Source organism: Panicum hallii, chromosome 5, assembly GCF_002211085.1.
Source record: "Panicum hallii strain FIL2 chromosome 5, PHallii_v3.1, whole genome shotgun sequence".
NCBI lineage: Eukaryota > Viridiplantae > Streptophyta > Magnoliopsida > Poales > Poaceae > Panicum > Panicum hallii.
The window spans coordinates 47,939,574-47,953,929 of NC_038046.1; the positions used below are offsets into that span (position 1 = coordinate 47,939,574).

The following is a 14,356-nucleotide window of genomic DNA, read 5'->3' on the forward strand; positions in this document are numbered from 1 at the left end:
GTATGGAAATTGCCTCCCCACGTCCCACTGATGCTCATGCGCGTGTTAAATCCCCGTGTTCGCCGGCCCTTCGCCGGGACGGCGTTGCGCCGCCACGGCCGCCACACCTCTCCGTCGCCGACCGTGTCCCGCGGTTGCCCGTCGAGCACCACCCCTCCCAATCCCTTCCTTGGACTTTGTAGACCATGCCTGGCCAGCTCTCCCCCGCCGGCGACCTCGCCGCCGGCGAGAACGCGTCGGGGCTGAGAGGCCGGCCGGCGTCGGGGCTCGGCAAGGGCTCTTTTGCAAATAGAAGGCTGAGTCTAAGGGCCCCGATGCAAATATACAGAGACACCCCCCTTCCTATGTGCTGTTATTTCATGTGTGTGCTTTGCTGCCTTGCAAAATTCATAGAAAATCACAGAAAAATCCAAAAAATGCAAAATTAGTTTTGCCAGAAAGTAGATTTCAAACCCTACAACTTTTGTTTATGAAGTTTGATATGAAACCAAATACTTTTGTACCAATTTCAAATCTGAGGTTAAAAGGTATTTGGTATATAGCTTCTACATTTTAACTTTGCTTCTCATGATTTTTGACATGTATATTCTGTGAGCTATATGTAACCTTGTGTTAAAATTTCAAACCTAGATTTGTTTTATAACTTAACTTCTTTTGAATTGGGCATTTCAAATTTGAAATGCTAGCTAAGCATGTTTTATAAACCTAGTTAGTTAAAATCTTTTTGCCATTCTTCAGTGTGTTAATGATTAGGGTATGGTTAAATTTTCAAAATCTTATGATCCTTTTTATTTCAAGTTTAAATTTTAAATTTGGGATTCAAATTTAAATTCAAATCCAAATGTTCTAGTTCTTGTTTGCAATAGATTCAGTGATATCCTCATGACTTCTTTTATTTCATGAACTCTTGTGTGTTGATTTGGTAAATTGCAACCTTTGTAATATAAGTTTTTAAATTCAAATTTCATCTTACTTAAATTATTGCATCTCATATAGAATCAACAACGCTTGATGACGGAAATTACGAATTGGTCTTAGAACAAGACCAAGGGTTTTCTGAAGACCCAACACAAGCCGTCGAGGAACTAATTGAAGCCCCGAACCAAAGTTCGAAAGTCTCTGACACTCCTGTTCCCAATCCCACTTAGGAAGGCAAGCCCCGATACATATCCCTATATTTTAAGTTGTTTCCATTTCATTTATATATAATATATCTTGCATTACGTCTAGGAGTTGCAATGACACCCTAGTTGCATGATATCTTAGGAAACCAATGTATTGTACCCGAGTCCTTATCGCTTAAATGCTCTGCTAAATAGGACTGGTAAAAGTCGGGTGATTTCCTGTCACTCGCGCGATATAGGAGTTGCTTGTTTACAATTCTGCAACCACTATAAGGATGATGGACAGGGTCATGTGTTGTATCATGACCTGAAGGTTTACCCTGTCTGTTTTGTTAAAAGTGGTTAAGGCCGAACCATGTGGTAGTGGTGGCTAAGGTTTGAAAGTACTAGCCACATGCCGCGAAATATGGTAAGCGGTAATCCTAGTAACCAATCGGCCTGGCAAGTGGACATACCTCCCACCACTCGTAATTTGGTTCTCCCACGCACCGACGTGCGGGAGTACGTTCTGCATGGCAGACAGGAATACGGGTTTTGTAGTCGCGCTACAGACGTATGTCCTGCACAATTGGTGTGCGTACGGTCCTACAGTCGCTTGTGGTGGACCTGATCCACGACCCGGAATGAAAGGCAAACGGTTGCTTCGGAACGATCTTTGGATTTTCCAAGCGTGTGTGTTAGGTTTACCTTGCAAGGTTGAATTCGATTCAGAATTGTCCGCCTCTCACGAGGATTGAGACTGCTTATCCCTTTTACCACATAGAGTAAGAAGTGTAACTAATGATGGAACAATCTTGATGGATGATAATCTCTATCTTGCTTGCCTAGTGTAGGTGCTAACCTAGAATGGATAATCAACTAGAATGTGAAAGCTAAAATTTGAAAGTAGTTCATATTCTTTGTTGCTTTTCAGCTAAAAATAAACCCAGAACCCTTGAAATGCCTTCATGAGTCTAGTTATGGGCTAAAATATACCCAATCTCGGGTAAGCCTTGCTGAGTATTAGAATGCTCAGCCTTGCTAGTATCTGTTTCAGGTATAACTTTTGAGAACTTCATGGACCACCCTGCATGGCCAACTTCTGTTCCTTTTGGCTGGTCCGTGGAATGGGACCCGTCCCCGGCTGGCAGTAACCCTCTTGAGTGACACCAGGCCTTGGGCTGAGCATGGTGTCCACTTTCGCGATGTGTGTAGTCACGTAATATTTTCTTTCCACTGTGAGTTTGGACAAGCTGTTCTGCTTGTCAGTTTGAACACTGTTTGTATAAGTTTACCTAAGTTTGACCTGGTTTGTAATAATGTTTGGATATCTGTAAATTAAAAGTTGATGAGCTATTCTATGATTGTAAACTCGCCTTCGTGCGAGGTAAGCCTGCTTCGATCCTGTTGAACCGTGGTTGTATCGGGCGGAGACCCGGCAGACCAATGGATTATTCTGTTTGAAGTGCGATAAGATAATAAGAGCTGCAGAGTGATCATTAGTACACTTGAGCCGGAATAATTCAGGCGGTTCTGCCACATTAGGCGCGCAAGAACCGGCCGTGCCGACGACGGCTACTGGAGGCACCTAAGGCCCCCAGGCTTAGGCCGCCGGCGCAGCCGACAACAGTCCACGTCCCGAGCCGATCGGCGGACCAGCAGAAGCCGTTCCGCATACGACCGGGGCGCATCGCCGGCCCCCATCCGCTTCCCTCCCGGTAATTTCAAGCACTCTTTAACTCTCTTTTCAAAGTCCTTTTCATCTTTCCCTCACGGTACTTGTTCGCTATCGGTCTCTCACCTATATTTAGCCTTGGACGGAGTTTACCGCCCGATTTGGGCTGCATTCCCAAACAACCCGACTCGTTGACGGCGCCTCGTGGTGAGACAGGGTCCGGGCCGGACGGGGCTCTCACCCTCCCAGGCGTCCCTTTCCAAGAAACTTGGGCCCAGTCCGTCTTTGAGGACGCCTCTCCAGACTACAATTCGGGTAGTGAGGCTACCCGATTCTCAAGCTGGGCTACTCCCGGTTCGCTCGCCGTTACTAGGGGAATCCTTGTAAGTTTCTTCTCCTCCGCTTATTTATATTCTTAAACTCAGCGGGTAGTCCGTCTGACCTGGGGTCGCGGTCCAAGTACCAAGGCGCTACGGTTGTGAATGGGTCCTTTAGGCCAAGGAGCTAGCTGCGTGTCGGGACACTACACCGAGAACAACTTATGTCGCCCACCACATGCAGGTGCCGACACAGTATGCCAGCAGCCACAACTTCAGCCCACCACACCATGAGGCGCGGGGAGCCAAACACCACGTCCGTACCCAAGGATGGGTTGGGAGTGTCTTTTGGCGTGACGCCCAGGCAGGCGTGCCCTCAACCAGAAGGCCTTGGGCGTAACTTGCGTTCAAAAACTCGATGGTTCGCAGGATTCTGCAATTCACAGCAGGTATCGCATTTTGCTACGTTCTTCATCGATGCGAGAGCCGAGATATCCGTTGCCGAGAGTCGTGTGGATTAAGATAGCAACATTGCACGGGGCATGCGCGGCAGGCCGAGAATGACCCCGAGCAAGGCAATATCAGTGTTCCTTGACGCCTTCGGCCCGTGGGTTCTTTGGCGGCCCCCGTCCAACGAAATGAAGGCAAGGGGCCTTGGTCGGACAGTAGCCCGACAACATGGATGACACGTTAACGGTCTGTTTTGTTTAAGGGTCACGACAATGATCCTTCCGTAGGTTCACCTACGGAAACCTTGTTACGACTTCTCCTTCCTCTAAATGATAAGGTTCAATGGACTTCTCGCGACGTCGGGGCGGCGAACCGCCTCCGTCGCCGCGATCCAAACACTTCACCGGACCATTCAATCGGTAGGAGCGACGGGCGATGTGTACAAAGGGCAGGGATGTAGTCAACGTGAGCTGATGACTCGCGCTTACTAGGCATTCCTCGTTGAAGACCAACAATTGCAATGATGTATCCCCATCACGATGAAATTTCCCAAGATTACCCGGGCCTGTCGGCCAAGGCTATATACTCGTTGAATACATCAGTGTAGCGCGCGTGCGGCCCAGAACATCTAAGGGCATCACAGACTATTATTGCCTCAAACTTCCGTGGCCTAAACGGCCATAGTCCCTCTAAGAAGCTAGCTGCGGAGGGATGGCTCCGCATAGCTAGTTAGCAGGCTGAGGTCTCGTTCGTTATGGAATTAACCAGACAAATCGCTCCACCAACTAAGAACGGCCATGCACCACCACCCATAGAATCAAGAAAGAGCTCTCAGTCTGTCAATCCTTGCTATGTCGGGACCTGGTAAGTGTGGCAGAACCGCTAAATTATTCCGGCTCAAGTGCGTTAATGATCACCGTACAACTGCAATTAGCTTAACACATTCAAACGGAAAATCCATTGGTCTGTCGGGTCTCCGCCCGATACAACCACGGTTCAACAGGATCGAAAGCAGGTTTACCTCGCACGAAGGCGAGTTTACCATCACAGAATAGCTCATCAACTTTTAATTTACAGTCATCATACATTATTACAAACCGAGTTCAAACATAGGTAAACTTATACAAACAGTATTCAAACTGACAAGCGTAACAGCTTGCCCAAACTCATAGCGGAAAGAAAAGCTTACGCGACTACACAAGTCGCAAAGGCGGATACCAAGCTTAGCCCAGGGCCTGATGTCACTCCGGAAGGTCGCTGCCAGCCGGGGACGAGTCTCATTCCACGGTCCAGCCAAAAGGAACGGACATTGGCCCCACAGGGTTGTCCGTGGGATTCTCGAAGGTCATACCTGAAACAGATACTAGCAAGGCTGAGTATTCTAATACTCAGCAAGGCTTACCGGGTTTGGTATACTTTAGCCCGTAACTAGACTCATGAGGGTAATACAAGGGTTCCGAGTTATTTTTAGCGGAAAAGCAGCTAAGAGTATAATTTACTTCCAAGTTTATGCCTTCAGATTCTAGTTTGATTACTCATCTAGGTAAGCACCTATACTAAGCAAGCAAGATATAGATTAACATCCTTCAAGATTATTCCAACAACAATTACACTTTTTACTCGATGTGGCAAAAGCGATAAGCAGTCTCAATCCTCGTGAGAGGCGGATGATTCTGAATCGAATTTAACCTTGCAAGGTAAACATAACTCACACGCTCGGAATACCAACAGGGCGTTCCAAGCAACCGTTTGCCTTTCATTCCGGGTCGTGGATCAAGTCCACCACAAGCGACTGTAGGACCGTACGCACACCAATTATGCAGGACATACTCTGTAGCGCGACTACAAAACCCGTATTTTGTCTGCCATGCAGAACGTACTCCCGCACGTCGGTGCGTGGGAGAACCAAATTACGAGTGGTGGGAGGTATGTCCACTTGCCGGGCCGATTGGTTACTAGGCTTACCGCTTACCATATTTCGCGGCATGTGGCTAGTACTTTCAAATGCTTAGCCACCACTACCACACATTTCGACCTTAAAATTTTTATCAAAACAGACAGGGTAATACTCAGGTCATGATGCAGCACATGACCCGTCCATCATCCTTATAATGGTTGCAGAATTGTAAGCATGCAACTCCTATATCGCGCGAGTGACAGGAAATCACCCGACTTTTACCGGTCCTACTTAGCAGAGCGTCTAAGCGATAAGGACTCAGGTACAATACACTGGATCCTATATCATGCAACTAGGGTGTCATTGCAATTCCTAGACGTAATGCAAGATATATAATGTATAAGATTGCGTAATGTAATAATTTGAAATATTGGGTTATGCGCCGAGGCTTGCCTTCTTGAGTGGGGTTGGGGGCAGGGGTGTCAGAGGCTTCCGAACTTGGGTTCGGGGCTTCAGTTAGTCCCTCGACGACTTGCGTTGGGTCTTCTGAAAATCCTTAGTCTTGTCCTAAGACCAATTCGTAATCTCCGTCGTCGAGCGTCGTTGATTCTTTATGCGATGCAATAAATTAAGTAAGGTAAGATTTAAATTTAAGATCTTATATTTCAAATGTTATAACCCACCAAGTTAATACACAAGAGCTCATAAAATAGCGAGGGTTTAGGTTTAAAACACTATTTATAAAGGAATCATAAAGATATTGCTGAATTTGTTGTAAACAAGAACTAAAATATTTGAATTTGAATTTGAATTTGAACTCAAATTTCAAAACTTTAAGTAACAAGGATCATAAAATTTTGGAAATTTAATGATACACTAAACATTAACACATTAAAGAATGACAAGAGATCTTAACTAAAAAGGTTTACACAACATGTTTAGCTAACATTTGAAATTTGAAATGCTCAAATTAAAGAGATCAAGCTACCAAGCAAGGTTAGGTTTGAAAATTTAATCCAATGGTTACACATAGCTCATAGAAGTTACATGCCAAAAATTCATAAGCAACAAAGCAAGAAATGAAGAAGTTAAGTATAAACTACTCCTTAACCTTAGGTTTAAAATAGAGGTAAAAGTATTTTGTTTCAAACTAAACTTCATTAGCAAAAGTTATAGGGTTTGAAATCTAGTTTGCAACAAAACTAATTTTCTATTTTTGGATTTTTCTATGGTTTTCTATGAATTTTACAAGACAGGATACACACACACATGAAATAACAACCACTCCTGTTACAAACCAGCCCCTAGATTTTACAGAAAACCCCTTAGAAAGAAAACAGTCCAAGCAATTGGGTCCAAGGACTATAGCCGGCCGTGGGAGCTTGACTCCGGCCAAATCCGGCCATGGGGTTCACCGGCGGTGAGGGGCAAGGGGAGGGAGAGCACGAGGGAAGCTCGGGCTATACTTTGGTGGTCTTGGGCGATCTTGAGGTGGCCGGAGGTGGGCTGTCGACGCGAGCCCGAGACGGCGGCCGGGGTGAGCTGCGGCGGCGACGCTCCGGCGTCCGGGGGAAGGAGGGGCCGAGCTGGGGAGGTGCGGTGGGGGCCGTGGGAGGTAGGGGTGCTACTAAATCGGGGAGGGAGAGGGCCGAGGAGGCAATCCCGCGGCGGACCGAAGCTCGACGGCGCAAGGGAGGGGCGACGGCAATGGGGCGCGCGAGCAGGACCCGAGGCAGCTCTTTATAGGCAAATGGGAAGAGAGGAGAGAGGCGAGAGCAAGCAATGCTTCGACTTTGAGCCGCTACGGGGGGGGGGGGGGCGACCAGAGGATCACGGCGGGTGGCAGAGGTGCCGGCGGGTGGCGCTGGCAGTGCTGCAAGCGGCGTGGCACTCGGGCGAGGAGCCAGCAGAGGAAGCTAGGGCGGTGGAGAAGCGGTGGGGAGACACGTGGGCGAGGGAGGAGCAGGAGTGGATGGCGGCGGCCAGGAGCGGCGTACTGCGCCGGCGACAGAGGAGCCAGAAGATTAGAGCAGAGGAGCAGGGGTTCAGGGAGGAAGAAGAGAGAAGAAAGGGTCCGAGGACTGATTTGCAAAACAAAAGAAATACAGGGACTTCACTGTAAAGAGCTTATAACTTTTAAACCAGTGCTCGAATGGAGATGGTCCCAAAAGCAAAAGTGCATAGTTTTTCAAGATCCACAATTTTGCTTTAAGGTTCATCTGCAGTAGAGCAACAGTTTTGAAGTTACTATAAGCTTAGTAACATTTTCAAACTTTATGTAAATCCTATAGATAAAACTACTCTACACATATATCCAAGGGTAGTTTTACATATTTTTGTGATTTAAACGCAAGTTTCCATCTTTTGCAAAACAACCCTCATGCTTTTGAACTTTTCCCTCCATATCTACCCATTTAGCACAAAAGGACCTCTAGTTAAACATAATTATATAAACAACACTTTTCCTTAACATTGCACAAATTAAACACACCTTTGCCATATTTTGCACATAAAAACATATCAAAACTCTAGGGTGTGACCATGCTATTTATCTGAGTGTCACAGCCTTCCCCCCTAAAAAGAATCTCGTCCCGAGATTCTGGAATAGAAAGGAATTTGATAATCAAGTTCGGAGGTTGGCTTGGAAGAAGTCGGGGAAGTTATGCTGAAGATAGGATTCGGTTTCCCATGTTGCTTCTTCCTCCATATGATGGTTCCACTGAATCTTGTACATTCTGATGGTTTCTCTTCTGGTGCTTCTCTCTTTAGTGTCTAGTATCCTGATTGGATGCTCTATATAGGTCAGATCTGGTTCGATTTCGATAGCTTGGGATTCGATGATTTCGGTAGGTATCTTAACACACTTTTTGAGTTGGGACACATGGAAGATATTATGGATGGCTGCTAACTGAGAAGGAAGTTGAAGACGGTAAGCTACGGGTCCACAGACTTCAAGGACTTCAAAGGGCCCGATGTATCGAGGAGCAAGTTTCCCCTTTACACCGAACCTTTGAACACCTTGGGTAGGAGAGACTCGAAGATATACGAAGTCTCCAATTTGAAATTGTAAGGGTTTCCTTCGTATATCAGCGTAGCTTTTTTGTCGGGATTGGGCTGTTTTCAAATTCGTCTGTATAATCTTTAGTTTCTCTTCTGCCTCATTGATAAGATCTGGTCCAAAAATTTTACGTTCGCCAGTTTGTGACCAATTCAACGGAGTTCTACAACGGCGACCGTACAATGCTTCGAATGGGGCCATCTTGAGACTGGTCTAATAGCTGTTATTGTACGAGAATTCTGCCAACGGTAAGCATTTTTCCCAATTCTTGTCGTATTGGAGGACACAGGCTCTAAGCATATCCTCTAAGACCTGATTTACTCTTTCAGTCTGCCCATCCGTCTGAGGATGATATGCCGAGCTTCGAATTAACTTAGTTCCAAGAGCACCTTGAAGTTTCTCCCAAAATCGCGCGACGAATAATGTCCCATGATCAGAAATGATTGTTTTAGGTATGCCATGAAGACGAACAATTTGATCCAAATAAATCTCGGCATATCTTTTGGCCAGATACGTAGTATGCACGTGAAGAAAGTGTGCAGTTTTGGTTAATCGATCCACGATTACCCAAATAGAGTCATGTCTCAAAGAAGTGTTAGGCAGACCAACGATAAAATCCATGCTGATATCTTCCCATTTCCAAGAGGGAATGGTTAGAGGTTGGAGGGTACTAGCAGCTTTCAGATGACTGGCTTTGACTCTTTGCCAGATATCACACTCTGAGACATACTTGGCGATTTCTCGTCTCATACGGGTCCACCAAAAGCTTTGTTTTAGATCTTGGTACATCTTTGTACTGCCGGGGTGTATAGAAAATTTGGATAGGTGGGCTTCATTCATTATTTGCTTTCGGAGTTTATGGTCCTTAGGTACCACAAGATGTTTGTTGAACCACAAAACTCCTTCGGAATCCACCTGAAAACATTTGTACTTTTTCTCTCCCTGTATTAACTTCTGCTTAATGATTTTAAATCCCTCACTACGCTGCTGAGCTAGAACAATGTCATCCTTAAGCGTGGCTTCAACCGAAAGATGGTTTATGTCACCTTGGGGAATGATTTCTAGATTAAGCTTCTTCATTTCCCAGCAAAGGGTCTCGTTGAAATTTTCAACGGATAGGCAAGAACAATGCGCTTTGCGACTAAGCACATCTGCAACAACATTGGCCTTGCCTGGGTGATAGTGTACTTCTAAGTCATAATCTTTAATCAGTTCTAGCCAGCGTCTTTGCCTCATATTCAAATCTGCTTGGGTAAAGATATATTTGAGGCTTTTGTGGTCAGTATAGATATGGCACTTTGCACCCATTAGATGATGTCTCCAAATTTTTAAGGCATGAATGACAGCTACGAGTTCAAGGTCATGAGTAGGATAGTTCTGTTCATGAACTCTGAGTGCCCGTGATGCATATGCAATTACTCGGTGGTGTTACATAAGGACACAACCAAGTCCAGTTCCTGATGCATCACAATAGATATCAAAGGGTTTTGACACATCAGGTTGAGCCAAGACTGGAGCAGTAGTGAGATGATCTCTAAGAACATGGAATGCATCATCGCATTTTTGATCCCAAGAGAACTTAACACCTTTCTTCAGTAGTTCGGTCATAGGTTTGGCTATTCTGGAGAAATCCGGGATGAACCGATGATAATAGCCTGCTAGACCAAGAAAACTACGGATCTGATGGACTGAGGTCGGGGGTTTCTAATCCATCACTTCTTGTACTTTACTGGGATCGACGGATATTCCGTCACCAGAAATGGTATGGCCCAGGAATTTTACTGTATCCAACCAAAACTCACACTTGGAGAATTTGGCGTACAGGTGGTGGTCTCTCAATCGCTGAAGGATAACATGAAGATGTTTGATATGATCTTCTGGAGTTTTAGAGTAGATCAAAATATCGTCAATGAAGACCACAACAAACTTGTCGAGTTCTTGCATGAAGACAGAATTCATAAGGTACATAAAATATGCTGGAGCATTAGTGAGACCAAACGACATAACTAGATACTCATATAGGCCATATCGAGTAGAGAAGGCTGTTTTTGGAACATCACTAGGCCGAATCTTAATTTGATGATAGCCGGAACGAAGATCAATCTTAGAGAATACCTTAGCTCCGGCTAGTTGATCGAACAGAATGTCAATGCGGGGTAGGGGATACTTATTTTTGATAGTCACCGCATTGAGAGGATGGTATTCAACACACAGCCTTAAGCTATTGTCTTTCTTTTTCACAAACAGGGCTGGACAACCCCAGGGTGATGCACTTGGATGAATAAAACCTTTGTCTAAAATGTCCTGGAGTTGGATTTTCAATTCAGCCAACTCGTTGGGAGGCATACGATAAGATTTCTTAGAGATAGGAGCGGTGCCAGGTTGGAGTTCTATAATGAACTCGATATCTCTGTCTGGGGGCATTCCAGGTAAATCATCCGGAAAAATATCTGGATATTCACAGACGACTGGAATATCCTCTAGCTTGATTCCAGATGTAGCATAGGTGCAAGAGTTGAAGTAGTTTGGTTGTGGGAGATAAAGGATGGTAGGTTCGTGTTCAAGTGAATCTATCTCCATAGTTCGAGAAGAGATATCTAAAGACACATGGTGCTGCGCCATCCAGTTCATTCCCAAAAGGACATCCATTCCCTTTAGGTCTAATAGAAGTAAATCTGTTTTTATCACTTGACTACCCAATAGAAGTGGTACTTTCATACAGATTTGATTTGATAGGGTTTTCCCACCAGGAGTGATTATCCTATAATCTTCATTAGTAGGATAAATATCCAAACCTACTTTACTTCCACATTCCTTACTGATAAAACTATGGGTGGCACCGGAATAAAAAAGAACAATAACGGGGTGATGGTTGATAGAAAATGTACCCGTCATTATTGGTGTGCCCTCGGGAAGTTCGGAGAGTGTGGTAAGATTCACCCTCCCTTGACGGACCTGCACCACTTGCCTTCTGCCTTTTCCCTGGTGGTTTGGATTAGACGCCTGCCCTTGAAAAGATTTCCTAGGTTGAGGGCAGTCTTTGATGAAGTGGGACGGGCTTCCACAATTGAAACAACGATAATTGCTGTTTTCTGGAGTAGCTGGCGGAAAGCTCTGCCGCGGACCTTGTCGTGGTTGCTGTTGATTTTGTGGCAGCGGTGGTCGGTTGAATTGTGCCTGTTGGGGAGGTCGGGCTACCCATCTACCAGGCAAATTGCCTCGAGGCGAAGCTCGAGGGGCGTTACTCGGAACCAACCGATACCTTGACGCTTGTGGGGTTGCAGGCCCTGTAGGTGCTTTGCGTTTCTTTTCTGCTCTGTGGGCGGCAATACAATTCTCTTGAGTAATGACCATATTGACCAACTCATTAAAATTGTCGGCCTTTACCAAATTCAGCCACTCTTTAAGTTTGGTGTTTAGGCCTCGGCGAAAGCGATCACGTTTGCGGGCATCAGTGTCCGCATGAGATCCTGCATACTGGCACAAGTGATTAAAAACTTGTGCATACTGCGTAACGGTGCGGGTACCTTGGGTCAAATTCAAAAATTCATTGAGCTTCCGCTCAATGAGTCCCTCTGGTATGTGATGCGCTTGAAACGCAGTCCGAAACTCCCCCCAGGTGACAACATGTTCGGCAGGTTGCATAGCATGAAACTGATCCCACCATAGACGGGCAGTGCCTCGGAGTTGCTGGGCTGCAAAGAGCACCTTATTCTCCTCTGAACATGGAGCTGACAATAAGGCGAACTTGGACTCGATGGTTCGAAGCCAAGCATCTGCGTCCAAAGGTTCATCCGCCTTATGGAATAAGGGAGGTTGAGTGCTGAGGAAGTCCTGGTAACTAGCTGACAGGGGTTCCTCTCGGCCTCGAGGTTGCTGAAGAAAGTGGCCCATTTGAGCTTGTACAAGTTGGTTAAGAAGCTCTGTTTGCCGGGCCATAACCTCGGCCAGATTTGGAGGTGGCGGTGGCGGTTGCTGGGAACCATCGGGTTGGCCTGCCCGGAATCCTTCTGGGGTTCCTCGAGTAGCTCCAACCATCTGAAATAAAGGAGATGGTTATTCTTACTCCAATTTCAGACGATACGCAAATACCAGATGAAGATGTAATTCATACGTTCCATTCAATCCACTCATAACAGATGCAAGGACATTGAACCGGATAACAAAACACAGGATTTAGATTGCTATAACAACACTAGTAATCCTTACATCTTACATCAACACACTCAAACCACTACAACCCTTTGCCTAAAAGCACCTGCCACATATACAACAAGTGGCTTTGCATCTAGATAGACTACACACCACCTATGTTACATTTTTCTACATTAGTTACAACTAAACTATCACCCACTCAACCACAACTAAAAGTCATCAAAGTTGCCTACTGATGACTGACTACCCAAAGAGAAATGATGGGGACTGATGACAGGGTCTCCGTGCTTAGAGTCAATCCCGGAGATTCCTAAAGCAAATGAGGAAAACCCTCCCAATGCAGGGCACTTGTATAGAGATGCCCTGCCTGATCCCAAAAGATGTTAGGAGGGGCTGCCATTTGCAACAGAAATGCAAATGGTGAAACCTTTTACCTTGCTTGAGAAAGTACCAGATAAATAGAACGAGATAATCAATTCTGATAACAGCAAAAGCTGGAAATCAGATGGATGTCTAAAGTACCTTAAGATACCCAACTTAAATCTATCATGAGAATCCCTATCAACTCCTTCTAAAGATAAACAACACACTATTTATCCTTAACAGAATTTAAACAAACATTACATTCGTTTATTCCGTGATGAATTATGCATGCACGTACTACTCGTCCTCACAACCAAAACAAGTGCCGAGTACCCTCGGACTTACGTGGTTAATTTCGGTGGCATACATATACGTCTCTCACTATATAACTAATTGATAAATCCTATCCGTCCTAACCTCTTAATCGTGGTTAGTGTACCTGCAGAAGAACATATGTATATATATATATCCTGAACCTTTCATGGCAGCACGACATGAAAGCGTCCCCAAACAGTACTGTTCACTATAGAAACAGCATCTGTACAATTACCGCCGTACAGACAACATTAGCATACGTTATCGAAACAACGTATTCACGGGGTACCGCAAAATGCGGGGGTATGAACAGCAATCGCCATACCCTGCGCCGAACCATATACTCCCAATATAATCAACCTAAGTTGGTATATTGGCAGCATCTCAAGTAGGCCACTGCTTGAGAAACAGCGTTTGGTTCGCATCACCGACGGGAAGGCTAACTCCCCAGTTAGCTGAGGATCCTTACCTTCTTACCTCCGATCGTAGGTGTCGTTACCGAAAGTAAGGTTGAGTTGTGCATGAATTTAAGTTTTGACGGAAAGTAGTGCTGCAAGTCAAGATAATCTATACACATATCTATACTCTAATTGCCACCTGATATTTCCCATATACACCCCTAGGGCTGTACGAACTAAACACAACCTTAACGAATCCAACGCACATTTGTAAATTCATTTGTTGACCAAATTCTATTCTGAAAACACTTTTTTAAGAGTTACTGTAATTGTAATGGTAAACCTACAGCTCTGATACCAGCTGTGGCAGAACCGCCTGAATTATTCCGGCTCAAGTGCGTTAATGATCACCGTACAACTGCAATTAGCTTAACACACTTCAAACGGAACAATCCATTGGTCTGTCGGGTCTCCGCCCGATACAACCACGGTTCAACAGGATCGAAGCAGGTTTACCTCGCACGAAGGCGAGTTTACCATCACAGAATAGCTCATCAACTTTTAATTTACAGTCATTCATACATTATTACAAACCGAGTTCAAACATAGGTAAACTTATACAAAC

At 45.2% G+C, this 14,356-nt stretch overlaps 1 non-coding gene and 1 pseudogene across 1 annotated transcript; one reads left to right on the plus strand and one right to left on the minus strand.

The window, feature by feature from the left end:
• Positions 1-3,197, plus strand: part of LOC112892690 — an 8,030-nt pseudogene extending 4,833 nt beyond the window's left edge.
• Positions 3,198-3,449: 252 nt separating this feature from the next.
• Positions 3,450-3,605, minus strand: LOC112896075. Its single transcript, XR_003229364.1, has one exon. It is a non-coding gene; the product is annotated as a 5.8S ribosomal RNA (ribosomal RNA).
• Between the last annotated feature and the right edge of the window lie 10,751 nt (positions 3,606-14,356).